This window comes from Euprymna scolopes, chromosome 3 (genome assembly GCF_053919585.1).
Source record: "Euprymna scolopes isolate OS-2025 chromosome 3, ASM5391958v1, whole genome shotgun sequence".
Lineage (NCBI taxonomy): Eukaryota > Metazoa > Mollusca > Cephalopoda > Sepiida > Sepiolidae > Euprymna > Euprymna scolopes.
This window is the reverse complement of record NC_136484.1, coordinates 27862746-27875174: the sequence shown is the minus strand read 5'-3', so window position 1 is coordinate 27875174 and position 12429 is coordinate 27862746. Positions and strand designations below refer to the sequence as shown.

The window sequence follows — 12429 nt, the reverse complement described above, 5'->3', positions numbered from 1 at the left end:
AAAGTTCTCTCGGATTCTCTCTCCTCTGATCTCGAGAGCGTGGTTCAGTGGGGAAAGACGTGGCTGGTTACCTTTAATGCATCCAAAACCAAACTCCTATCGTTACATCATCAACGCTCTGATCCCCATCTGGCATCAATTGTGATGGATGGTTCTCGTCTGGGTGAGGCCCCATGTTTTGACAAGCTTCTGGGTTTAACCTTTACTCCTGATCTGAAATGGAACACGTACATCAAGTCTGTTGCCAAGGTCGCTGGAAAGATGGTGGGATCCTTCTACCACTCCAGAAGATATCTCACTACTGATGCAATTCTCTATCTATATAAAAGCCAAGTACGTCCAAGGATGGAATACTGATGCCATATCTGGGCAGGAGCTGCTAAAAACAGCCTATCCTGCCTTGACAGAGTACAAAATAGACTTCGTGGCTTAGTGCCCTTTTCTCTACCCTGCAACCTCTCTCCCACAGAAGAGACATTGCAAGCCTATCCTTGTTTTATCGTTATTTCCATGGCAGGTGCTCGTCTGAACTTCAATCTCTGGTCCCCCCTCGCCAATCTTTCATGAAAAACACCCGTCTAGCTGAATCCACTGTGAAAAATTTGCCCCACTCTATATCTGTGCCTAAATCAAAACGCGGATTCCATGAACAAAGCTTCTTTCTTAGAACTGCACGCCTATGGAACTCTGTTCCGTCTGCCTGCTTCCTACCGGACTACAACTTGGATGTCTTCAAGTCCAATGTTAACAAATTCCTAATGAACCGCCCCCTTAAGTAAACCCTTCATCAAATCTCCACACTAACGTAATGTACTTGCAATAACCCTTATCCCTGAGTGGCTTCCGGGCCTTGATAAGTGGTGATCACTGTGTAAAAAAAAGGTATTTAAGTAGTATATATGAGAGAAATATTTTTAAATAGTGTATATAAAATAAGTTTTTAATAATATATATAAAAGAAACATTTTTAAATAATGTATATGTATATATATATATATATATATATATATATATATATATATATATATATATATATATATATATATATATATATGCATACCAGGAATTTTAGTGTATACAAAAGAAATTTTGGGATGTCTTCACTTAATAAAATAAAACAAACTTACTTGATAATGACTTTAAAATTGAATGATAACGAGGTGTTAAAATCACTGGCGGAAACTGTGTTGTATTTTTTCTCAGATTTTTTTTTTTTTGAACCAACCAACAGAATTAAAATAAGTGTATAAATCGTTTCCTAAAGAAAATGCTTGCTAGGATATATAATATTTATTTGTGTTAAGAAGGTAGCCTTCTTGACACATTAAAAAATTAATTTGTTCTAATCATGGGATATTCTACAATCAATATATTTGATTAAAGCAAAGCAAACAGCTATTTATATTAAAACAAGGCCGATAGCCATTAGCCGCGTGCTATTGTGCAATAAATGAATGCGTGAATGTAGGATTGACATGAAATTCTTAAAGATAAACTAAAATGACTGAAAAATGGGCTGAAATGACTTAACTAAATAAAAAAGTAAATGACTTAGAATGACTTTAATGAAATTAAGGATGAATTGGATGACCTTAAGAATGACTTGAATGCTTTAAAAATAACTGGGATCCTTCAAAAATAAGTTGAATGGTCTGGAGAATGACTTGAATGGCTTTGAGACTGACTGGTTGTAAAGTAGGTGATCATTTTACATTAAATTAATACAGAAAAGTGATCCCCCACTTTATATCACAAAGTTACAAACATAAGTACATCATGTAGTAAGAACAGATACTTTACTTTGATCTTGGCCAAAAGGCCAAGAAAAGGGTATTTATTTGCTCCTCCACCGAGCAAATTAGGCACGGCCGATTTTTAATGTGAGGAGTGAAGGGGAAATGGGGACCAACTCCCCGATGAGTAGGGGAGCTGAATAGTGACAATTGGTATGAAGGGTTGCCCTTACATTGACCAAGGTCTTATATGTGGGGTTGGTATTTATTTGCTCCCCCACCGAGCAAATTAGGCACAAGGCCGATTTTTAATGTGAGGAGTGAAGGGGAAATGGGGACCAGCTCCTCGGGGAGTAGGGGAGCTGGATAGTGACAATTGGTATAAAGGGTTGCCCATGCACTGACCAAGGACTTATATGTGGGGTTGCCCCCACATATCGTCTTTGCTTGCAGTATCTGCCGGAACAGATACTACACTTTGATCTTCATATTTGAGTTATTCCGTTTAAAGAAAAAAATTACAATTAAAAAAAATTTCAATACTTTGATCTTGGCCAAAAGGCCAAAAAAAGCTTAAAAAGCTAAGAACAGTATCTATTAACAACAGACCTTTGATCTTAACCAAAAAGGCCAAGTACAAAAGTGTTACGCACAGACCGACCGACTGACCGACCGACCGACATATAGAGTCGCTTGCACGCGACTAAAAAAAAATGTAGCATTTCTGTGCTGTGTTAAATAATACAAAATACTCGTTTAATCGTTTGAATATTACAAAATATCGTTTAATCGTAAGAATTATTTTTATGTGATATAATGATTATTTTGATTGTTTTTAATTACGTTGAATATTTCCCTAGAAATTATTTGTATTCGATCTACGTAAAAATTCCACTGTTTGCAGCAAGATGAATTTCGAGATCTCTGTTTTATCAGGCTGACGAGAAAGTTTTTAACTTTTAAATTTAGATGAACATACCTCGGAACAAACAAATATTTATTGATCGAAATAAGAACCATGAGAACCCACACGGCTGCCAACGCAAAACAAGTGCATTTATGCCAGTAACGTAAAAATCTTGCGTTCTGGTGACGATGAAGTTGCTGAAGGCGTTTTAATATAGCTGAGGATTTTTAAGCATTTCTCACGCAGAAAGTTGTCGGGGTTTTGGAAAAAGTAATAGTTATTAGGTGAGAGGTCTAGAGAGTATGACAGATGAGGCAGAGTTTCGTAACCCAATTCGTTCAACTTCTGCAGGGTCGGTTTATCAACGTGCAGTTGGGTATTGTCGTGGAGGAGAATGGGGCCTTTTCTGTTGACTAATGCTGGGTGTTGTTGTCGAAGTTTCCAATGCATTTCATCCATTTGTTAACACTACTTTTTCACCGTAATGGTTTCGCCTACATTCCAAATAGTTGTAATGGATGAGGCCAATCGCAGACCACCAAACAGTTAACATGACCTTCTTCGGGAAGTGTCGTGGAGCTTCGTCGGCGTCTAATCACTGAGCTGATCGTCCCCAATTGTCGTAAAGAACGCACTTTTCTATCGCAAGTCACAACCCGGTCGAGAAAAATGAAACATTGGTCATAACTAGTTATTATATTCAAAACATCACATCAAAACACTAGGGTCTTTGGCCTTTTTTTCTCTTTGACTGTAAAATGCCCAGAAAAACAATTGAATGCCCTCTATTTTTTTTTTGGGGGGGGTCACCCTGTATATATGAGGATATATATGTGTACATATATATACATGTATGTGTATATATATACGTGAGTATATATGTATATATATGTGTGTATATATGTCTATATATGAATGTATATGTGTGTATATATATACATATATATGCATATATATGTGTATGCATCTCTATATATGTTTATATATGCATATATATGTGTGTATATATCTCTATATATGTTTATATATGCATATATATGTGTGCGTATATATGTATACATGTATATATGTACATATGTATATATATGTATATATGTAAATGCATATATATGTATATATATGTATATATGCATGTATGCATATATATGTATATATATGTATTTATGTTTATGCATATATGTAGATGTATATACGTATATATGTATATGTATATGCATATATATGTATATGCATATATGTATATATATGTATATGCATATATGTATATATATATGTATATGCATATATGTATATATATATATGTATATGCATATATATGTGTATATGTATGTATATGTATATATATGTGTATATGTATTTAAATGTATATATATATGTATATGTATATATGTATACATATATATATTTTACACAGTGATCACCACTTATTAAGGCCCGGAAGCAACTCAAGGATAAGGGTTATTGCAAGTACATTACGTTAGTGTGGAGATTTGATGAATATATGTGTGTATATATATATATATTGTACAATATATATATATTGTACAATCTTTGCTGAAATTGAAGGACTTATATTTTTTCTCCTTTGTAACTTTCGTTTATTTCATCTTCGTTTTCTTTACAGCCGTTTACTTACCGAAACGGCTGTAATAAAGAAAACTAAGATGAAATAAATAAAAGTTATAGAAAAGAGAAAAATCTTTTAATTTCAACAAGTTTTTCACTATATATGCTCTGCACCTATAAAGTAAATACATTGATCTTTACTCGAAATTAACAGTGATTCAGTTTTGATCATAACAGTCTCCACCCGTTAAACGAAAACGGTATACATTGAAATTAACAAATCTCAAAGATAAACATTTATATATATATTGATTTTTTGCATGTATTTTATAAATGAGTGTATCGCAGTCATTTATATTTTTGTTTTCAACCAGAAATACAAGTACGTTTGTAATCGATATTCGATTTTTAAGATTCAAAAATATATTTTTCATATTTTAAGGTGAGATAAATCCTAAAAAGTTATGTTATTTTTTTAATATTCAATGATTTTTCACCGTCCATCGCTTTATTGCAGGTCTCATAAAATGCCAAAAAAGGACGTTTAACAGCTACCGAGAAGCAGAGGATTATTGCAGGACTAGCAGAAGGACTCTCGATCATAAATTTAGCCACAGAACTAAAAAGGGATCCCCGAACTTTAGCTACATTCGTCAAGAACCCCAACATCAAGTCCAGGAAAGATAAGGGCACAAGGAGGAACCTTTCTGATCGGGATCTTCGGAAAATTCGTAGAGAAATTGTGCGCAACCCAAACAACACCAGTGCAACAATTCTTGCGAGGGCTGGAGTCATACCAAGGTCCAGACAATCCCGATGCAATGTACTGAATGAAATGGCAAGGCACATCAATCCTATTCCAAGGCCTCCATTGAGCCAAACCCACAAAGAAAAACGATTGGCTTGGGCACAAAAATATATGAAAATGGATTGCCAAAATGTTCTGATTACAGATGAGGCTCGTGCTACCCTTGATGGACCGGACGGATGGGCCAAAGTTTGGAATCCAAATGGAACTCCAACGCCTTATAGATTTCGTCGCCAACAGGGAGGTGGAGGCATAATGTTTTGGGCGGGAATTATTGGAGATAAGCTATGTGGACCAATCCGAATGCCAGAAGGTGTCAAGCTCACCAGCAATGCCTACACTGCCTTTCTAAATGAGAATTTGTTACTATGGCTAGATGATCTTCCCTTGTCACGTCGTTTTAAGATTATTTTTATGCATGATAATGCCCCATCTCATGCTGCTAGGACAACTACATCCTTCCTTGAATCTCAGGACTTTGTTGGAGAAACCCTCATGTCCTGGTCAACGTGTTCTCCGGACCTTAACCCCATCGAAGACCTATGGTCAATATTGAAACGAGGAGTTTATGAGGGAGGAGAGCAGTTTTCTTCGAAGGATGCCCTTTGGAACAAAATAGTCGACGTTGCCAGAACCATTACTCCATCTCAGATCAAACAATTGATCTCCTCGGTGGACAAAAGGTTGTTTAATGTAATTTCAAAACATGGGGGATATGTGGACAAATAATTCGTTTGTTTGACACTTAGCCCTCGGGATGTGCCTTTGTTTTTGTTAATTTTCCCCAGAAAATGTGTTCAATATAAATTTATGATGCTTTGGTATTGTTTTATTGAGCTAAAACATTATCTTAGAAGACTTGCAATAAAGCGATGGACGGTGAAAATTCATTGAATATTAAAAAAATAACATAACTTTTTAAATATAACATGAATTTTGATGAAATTTTAGGATTTATCTCACCTTAATACAGTCCTTGAATGGTGTAATTTTCAGCTTTTTATAACTTATATTTACTGAAATATTGATTATTTTGTAATCTGCAATAAAGCGATGGACACAGTTTATATTTTCATGAAACATGATAAACGGAAATGATTTGCTTACGAAATGTTGTGATTGAACTTGCATTCACCTGTCCCCCTTCCCAGGGGCAAAATATAACACAAAATAATTTCTTTATTGGGGGTGGGTAGTATCTTACAAGAATCCACAGTGAGTTTTAACTGGTTTATATATATATATATATATATATATATATATATATATATATATATATATATATATATATATATATATATATATATATATATATATATACTTGGGAGTCACAACTTATCCAGACATAAAAATTTTAGAGTTCCACAAAATACACTTGAAGAAGGTCGGAGGTTGCATCGACTGAAGCGTCGCTAGAATAATCTGAATAATACAATTTAGTAATCCTCATTTTAAAAAATACTCCGAAACATAATGGGATTACGTTAAAAACGCACGAGTAATATTCACTAGCTAAATATCACCTTTCCATAAAGATTGTACGAAGGGAAAAAATGATGGTCGAACTTTGTTCTGAATAAGTCTTGCTATTGCACCAATAAGAGTTATCCCTCCTTGCAAGGAAGAGTTTTAAATCGAATAAAACCAAGGTTGTATTTCATTTTATCACATTCCCAATGTTTAACGGAATTATCGTTATAACATTAGTAGACAGGCCGAGTTATTGCAGTTTGAGGGCAACCATTTGTGCTTTTTGAGGATAATTGAATAAGGGTGTTCTTTTAGAGGAAAAGAAAAACGATGCACAGAGTCCCCATTATAAAACCGATAATATTTAAAAGCTAGAGTAAGAATAATGGAGGAGATTATTGGCTAAAAGGTTCATAAATTTCATGACAGGTAAAGACTAGTATGTATAATCTGGAGGAACAATTTCAATGCAAACAAGACAAACTATTCAGTAAAAAATAAAAAACAAAGACATAAAAACAACCAAACAAGACAAACTATTCAGTAAAAAAATAAAAATGAGAAAACATAAAAACAACCAAACAAGACAAGCTATTCAGTAAAATAAATAAATAAATAAATAAAAAATCATAAAAACAACCAAACAAGACAAGCTATTCAGTAAAAATAAATAAATAAATAAAAAATCGTAAAAACAACCAAACAAGAAAAGCTATTCAGTAAAAATAAATAAATAAATAAAAAATCATAAAAACAACCAAACAAGACAAGCTATTCAGTAAAAATAAATAAATAAATAAAAAATCGTAAAAACAACCAAACAAGAAAAGCTATTCAGTAAAAAATAAATAAAAATAAAAAATCATAAAAACAACCAAACAAGACAAGCTATTCAGTAAAAAAAAAGTAAAAAGTCTGTGAGCGAAAACAGAGACACTCATATAACCACAATATGTAAATATATCTACACTATCTCTACTTATATATAAAAGGCACGTTGTGTATTTGTGTGTGTGTATGAGAGAGAGAGAGAGAGAGAGAGAGAGAGAGAGAGAGAGAGAGTTCCCTATGGATTCCAAAACAGCTGAGCTTATTTTTTTTTTTTGTTGAAATTTCACACAAACGTACTTTATATGTCTAGATGTGTGCTTATGTAGATTTTGTATCGGAATACGTTCGGTAAGTATCGATATTGATAATCGAAAAAATTCCATTAAAAGAAAGAACAGTTCAATTTTAACCAAAGTTAACACTTTTATACAGCCTAACATCACAAATACATTTTATAAGTTTTATCACCGCACAAGCGCAAAAATTAGGCATGCACAATTAACAGTATAGTCTTTGATAAAACAGGGGCGCGTTCGAAATGGTATACATTGAAATTAACAAATCTCAAAGATAAACATTTATATATATATATTGATTTTTTGCATGTATTTTATAAATGAGTTTATCGCAGTCATTTATATTTTTGTTTTCAACCAGAAATACAAGTACGTTTGTAATCGATATTCGATTTTTAAGATTCAAAAATATATTTTTCAGACGTTAATAATCCAACTGATCTAATTTAAACTTAGAACAATTAAAAAAAATGTTACATGATTTATAAAGTAAAATTTCTTTTGATATTGGTTAGTCAAGAAATTAATTCAACAAAATGTTTTTAAATAATTTTTTTCTTTTTGTATTTCGAAGTAGTACAAATTCGATTTTTATTTATTTCAGTATCATCAACTGTCAGTGGCGCGTTCAGAAGAACTATAATTACTAATTAAAATATGTTTTTTTTACATTATAAATTAGTGCTTGTAAAGATGGCTGATTTTTTAATATGTTGTTTTAAGCACAAAATATTACGTAATTAATTATCATGTTTACAATAGTAATATATCCAATAATTACGAAAATTCATTGAGAAGAACTGCTATTGTGGTTTTAATAAAAATAAAAGTGTATCGCATTTAAAATTTACGTTCCGAAGTGTATCCCTTGCGTATTAACTCTTTATGTTTATCTGATACCATCTAAGAAAAATACAATTTTCCCCAATTTTCCGTAAAAATTACTTTTAACTGTGAATGGCTTTCTACTCCACGAATTTTCGTAATTCTTGGATATATTACTATTTTCAACATGGCATTTAAGTACTTAATATTGTTCTTGCTTAAAACCACATATAAAAAACCATCCATCTGTTGACTGAATCTCAATAAGCACCTATAAATTAAACTGAATAGGTTTTGAAGACAATCAAAAATCAATTAATAGTAAACAAACAAACAAAAAAAAAAATAACGTGTATGTCTCATACAGACCAAGAAAGAACACAAACTGATTTATAAATTTATCGGTTTGAAAATAATTTCGTCAATTTCTCCACTCCACCAGATCCATTCCAATGTTTAGTACTTTTGCCCAAAATCAAGTCTGATATTACATCTAATATTAGATTAAGATTGTAAACCTACATACGTATAAATAGTAAACAATGGAAAAAAATACGACGTCAGAAATTTATTGAAGAGAATGGTTACTAACTTAGACACAGTTTTTATTTTACAAAGGAGCCACCACTTATCAGGGCCTGGAGGTCACTAGAGGATAAGGGTTAATGAGTGTACAGTAGTCAACGGGACAACATCATAGTAATCGTTAATAGTGGAAATTTAGTAAATTAGATTTCTTAAGGGGAACGGCTCATTAAGAATTTATTTACGTTAGACTTGAAGACGACCATGCTGTAGTCAGCTGGAAAGTCGGGGAAACGGATGAGAGTTCCACATGAGTGCAGTTATAAGAAAGAAACTTTGTTCATGGAATCTAGGTTTAGGTTAAGGCACAGTTAAAGAATGAGGAAAATTATTGATAATGGCTTCAGCTTGACGGGTGTTTTTCGTGAAAATTTGGAATGGAGGCCGTAGATTGGAGCTCAGGCGAGCACTTGCCATGAAAATAGCGATAGATTAGAGATAGGTTCGCAACGTCTCTTCTTTAGGAATGAGGTTGCAAGGAAGAGAAAAAGCACCCTCTACTAGTCCACGAAGTCTATTTTGAAACTTTGTCAAGGCAGGATAAAGTGCTTCCCGCAGCTCTTGCCCAAATGTGTCAACAGTAATCCACCCTAGGATGCCTTTGGCTTTTATACAAATAGGGAATTGCATCGGAAGTGAGAAATCTGCTGGAGCGGTATAATGATCTCACCATTTTTTGGCAATGGAGTTGATGTACGTATTCCGTTTAAAATCAGGAGTAAAGGTTAGATCCAGAAGCTTGTCAAAACATGGAGCCTTCTCAAGATGATAACCATTCATTACAATTGATGCCAGATGGAGGTCAGAGCGTTGATGATATCAAAATAGAAGCATGGTTTTAGATGCATTAAAATTAACCAGCCATCCTTTTCCCCATTGCACCACGTGCCCAAGATCAGAGGAGAGAGAAAATCAGAGAGATCTTGGGCATTTAGATCCTTTGAAGTGTTACCATATGTGGTAGTGTCGTCAGCATAAATGTCTACGAATTATCTTAGAATTGGATTGTGAAGATCATTTATGTAGATCAAGAAGAGAGTTTGGCCCAGGATGGATCCTTGAGGGACTCCAGCATTAATACTGTGAGCTTCTGATTTCTGCCCATCGACGACTACTCTTATAAACCTATCAGATAGAAATGGGTTGATAATTGAGAAGACATATCTAGCTCTACCGTAACTGAGGATCTTGTGAGGTAGAACTTTATGCCATATTCTATCAAATACTTTTGATATGTCAAGAACAATTGCTATAGATAGGAATCATTTGCCGATAAATTCGCTAATCCTATGAGATATAACAGTTAGCACAAAAAACATATTGCACGCCACTGAGGAGGTTATTTTTGCTATTTAACACAGATGTCAGTTGCTTACTCATGATGCACAGGAGATTGATTGATCAGTATTGAAAGAAAGATGACCGATCACCTGAATGTTTTAATACAGAATATACTGATGAGGATTTTCAGGGTGTTGGGAAGTATTTCTCTTTCAGACAACGCTTAAACAGCTTTGTAAGTATGAGATCTAGTTCTTATTGAAGCTTTTTCAGCACTATCATTGGAATGTCATCAGGGCCAGTTGCTTTACTAGAATCAAGGGGTTTGATTAGCTTAGCAACATCCCGCACGCATAGATATTTGTATGTCACATAGCGTGTTTTCAGACACAGGAGAAGATACGGGGGTTGTCGGCCTTGATCGCATGAGGTAAAATTAGCTGCAAAATTCTTGGCAAACAGTTTGGCTTTGTTCAATGCTGACGCGATTACGTCAAGTCCATTAATCATGGTTGGGATAGGGCATACGCCTCTGTTCAGGACCCCGTTGGCTATTGGCCAAAACTGGTGGTTGCTGCCAGTCTTGAAGGAGGCTTTTGTATCAGTACATCTATTACGTTTGAAGCAATGGAAAAAAGTAATTCATATGCGTAATAGCAGCAGCACACTCTTGAGAGAACCACGGCTGGTTATTAGGTTTTTGCTGGAATTTTTGGAGCGATGAAGCGGTCTATACTGACAATAATTCCGTCAGGTCTGACACTATAGAGGACACGTTCTTTTTAAACATGGAACGTAGAACTTTGTCTCATATAAAGGTACGGAAGCTTACTCAGTCAGCCATAGAGTATCAGTATGCTGTACGATGGATAGGTATGTTTGAGAACCTATTAGATTTTGTTTTTATTTTAACTAAAAAAAAACGAGTGTTCGGAACATCCCAGTAGAGGCAGAACGGAGGATGAACATAGCTCAGAGCAAAGAAAGGTTCTAGGAGACTTGTATACTGACCGCCAGTGTCGGGCTCACGGATGGGTTCGTGAACAAAGTTAGGTCATAAGCAATGAAGAAATCGTGATAGAACCTCCCCTCATCATCTGTCTTGTTTTAGTAGGCTAACCATTCCAAATTGTGAACGTTTAAGTCTCCGCAGACGCGAATGTTAACCGAGGAATGAGCAATGGTCAATTTTCTCAGATATGCTCTTAAAGATAGTAAATCCGCTGTTGTGGGGGCGATAAATGGCAAATATGAACGCAGTGCTTTGAGCAAGTGCAACCTGAAAACTTATATAGGACAATTTAGGGTCTTCTCTGAAGATGTCTCTACTACATGGAAAACCATCTCTAATGTAGGCACATATTCCATGCCCATGGTGATCTTGGGGTCAAGTTTTGATGTTAAGTTAGAGTATCCTTAAATCACGAACTCATCTAGGGATATAATGAGTCCAAAGTCCGTTTCGCATAGAGAACAATAAGTCTAGTTTGGTTTCCTGTAATTGGGTTTCAGCATCTGGAAGACTGAAACGTAGACCACTGATGTTGGAGAAGAAGGCCTAGTAGTGTGGATCAACGTTGAAAGTTGGAAATTCGTTTTGTTTAAGAAAAGAATAGATCAGGACAAAAATCCAGGTTTTATAACATTCTTATAAAGTACAGAAATTAAATAGTTTTACTGACCCAATATACAAAAAATATATTTCTAAATGATTCAAGTTCAAAATATTTGGTACATATGCAGAATATAGATTGTGCAGAAATAAGAACAATATTATTTAAAAGCAGATTAAAGTGTGTTTTGTATCTATTTTTTACTTTCATCTATCAATTTAATAAAACTTGACTTTAATTTGAAAATCCTATCAAAAATGCAGATTCTGCATAAGCACTAAAGGTATAATTTTAATATCTTAAAAGATACAAGCGCATTAAAAAAATAATAATGCTATTTATTACGGAAGCCCAGAGGAACCTTAATACACAATACTCTAAAATGTATATTAAATTTCAATTCATTTGTATAATTCAAGTTTTTTAGACAGTGTTTATTCGAATAATCTGTATAAATAAAAGAGTACATGCATGTGTGTTTGTCTGTAAATATTTAACTGATAAACTTATAAAC

At 34.0% G+C, this 12429-nt stretch overlaps 1 protein-coding gene and 1 pseudogene across 1 annotated transcript in view; one reads left to right on the top strand and one right to left on the bottom strand.

Moving 5' to 3' along the window:
• LOC145254336 (uncharacterized) overlaps window positions 1–12429 on the top strand; it is a 392524-nt gene that overhangs the window by 332989 nt on the left and 47106 nt on the right. The gene's annotated exons all lie outside the window — the stretch shown is intronic.
• Window positions 1695–1832, bottom strand: LOC145265367 (U2 spliceosomal RNA; annotated as a pseudogene).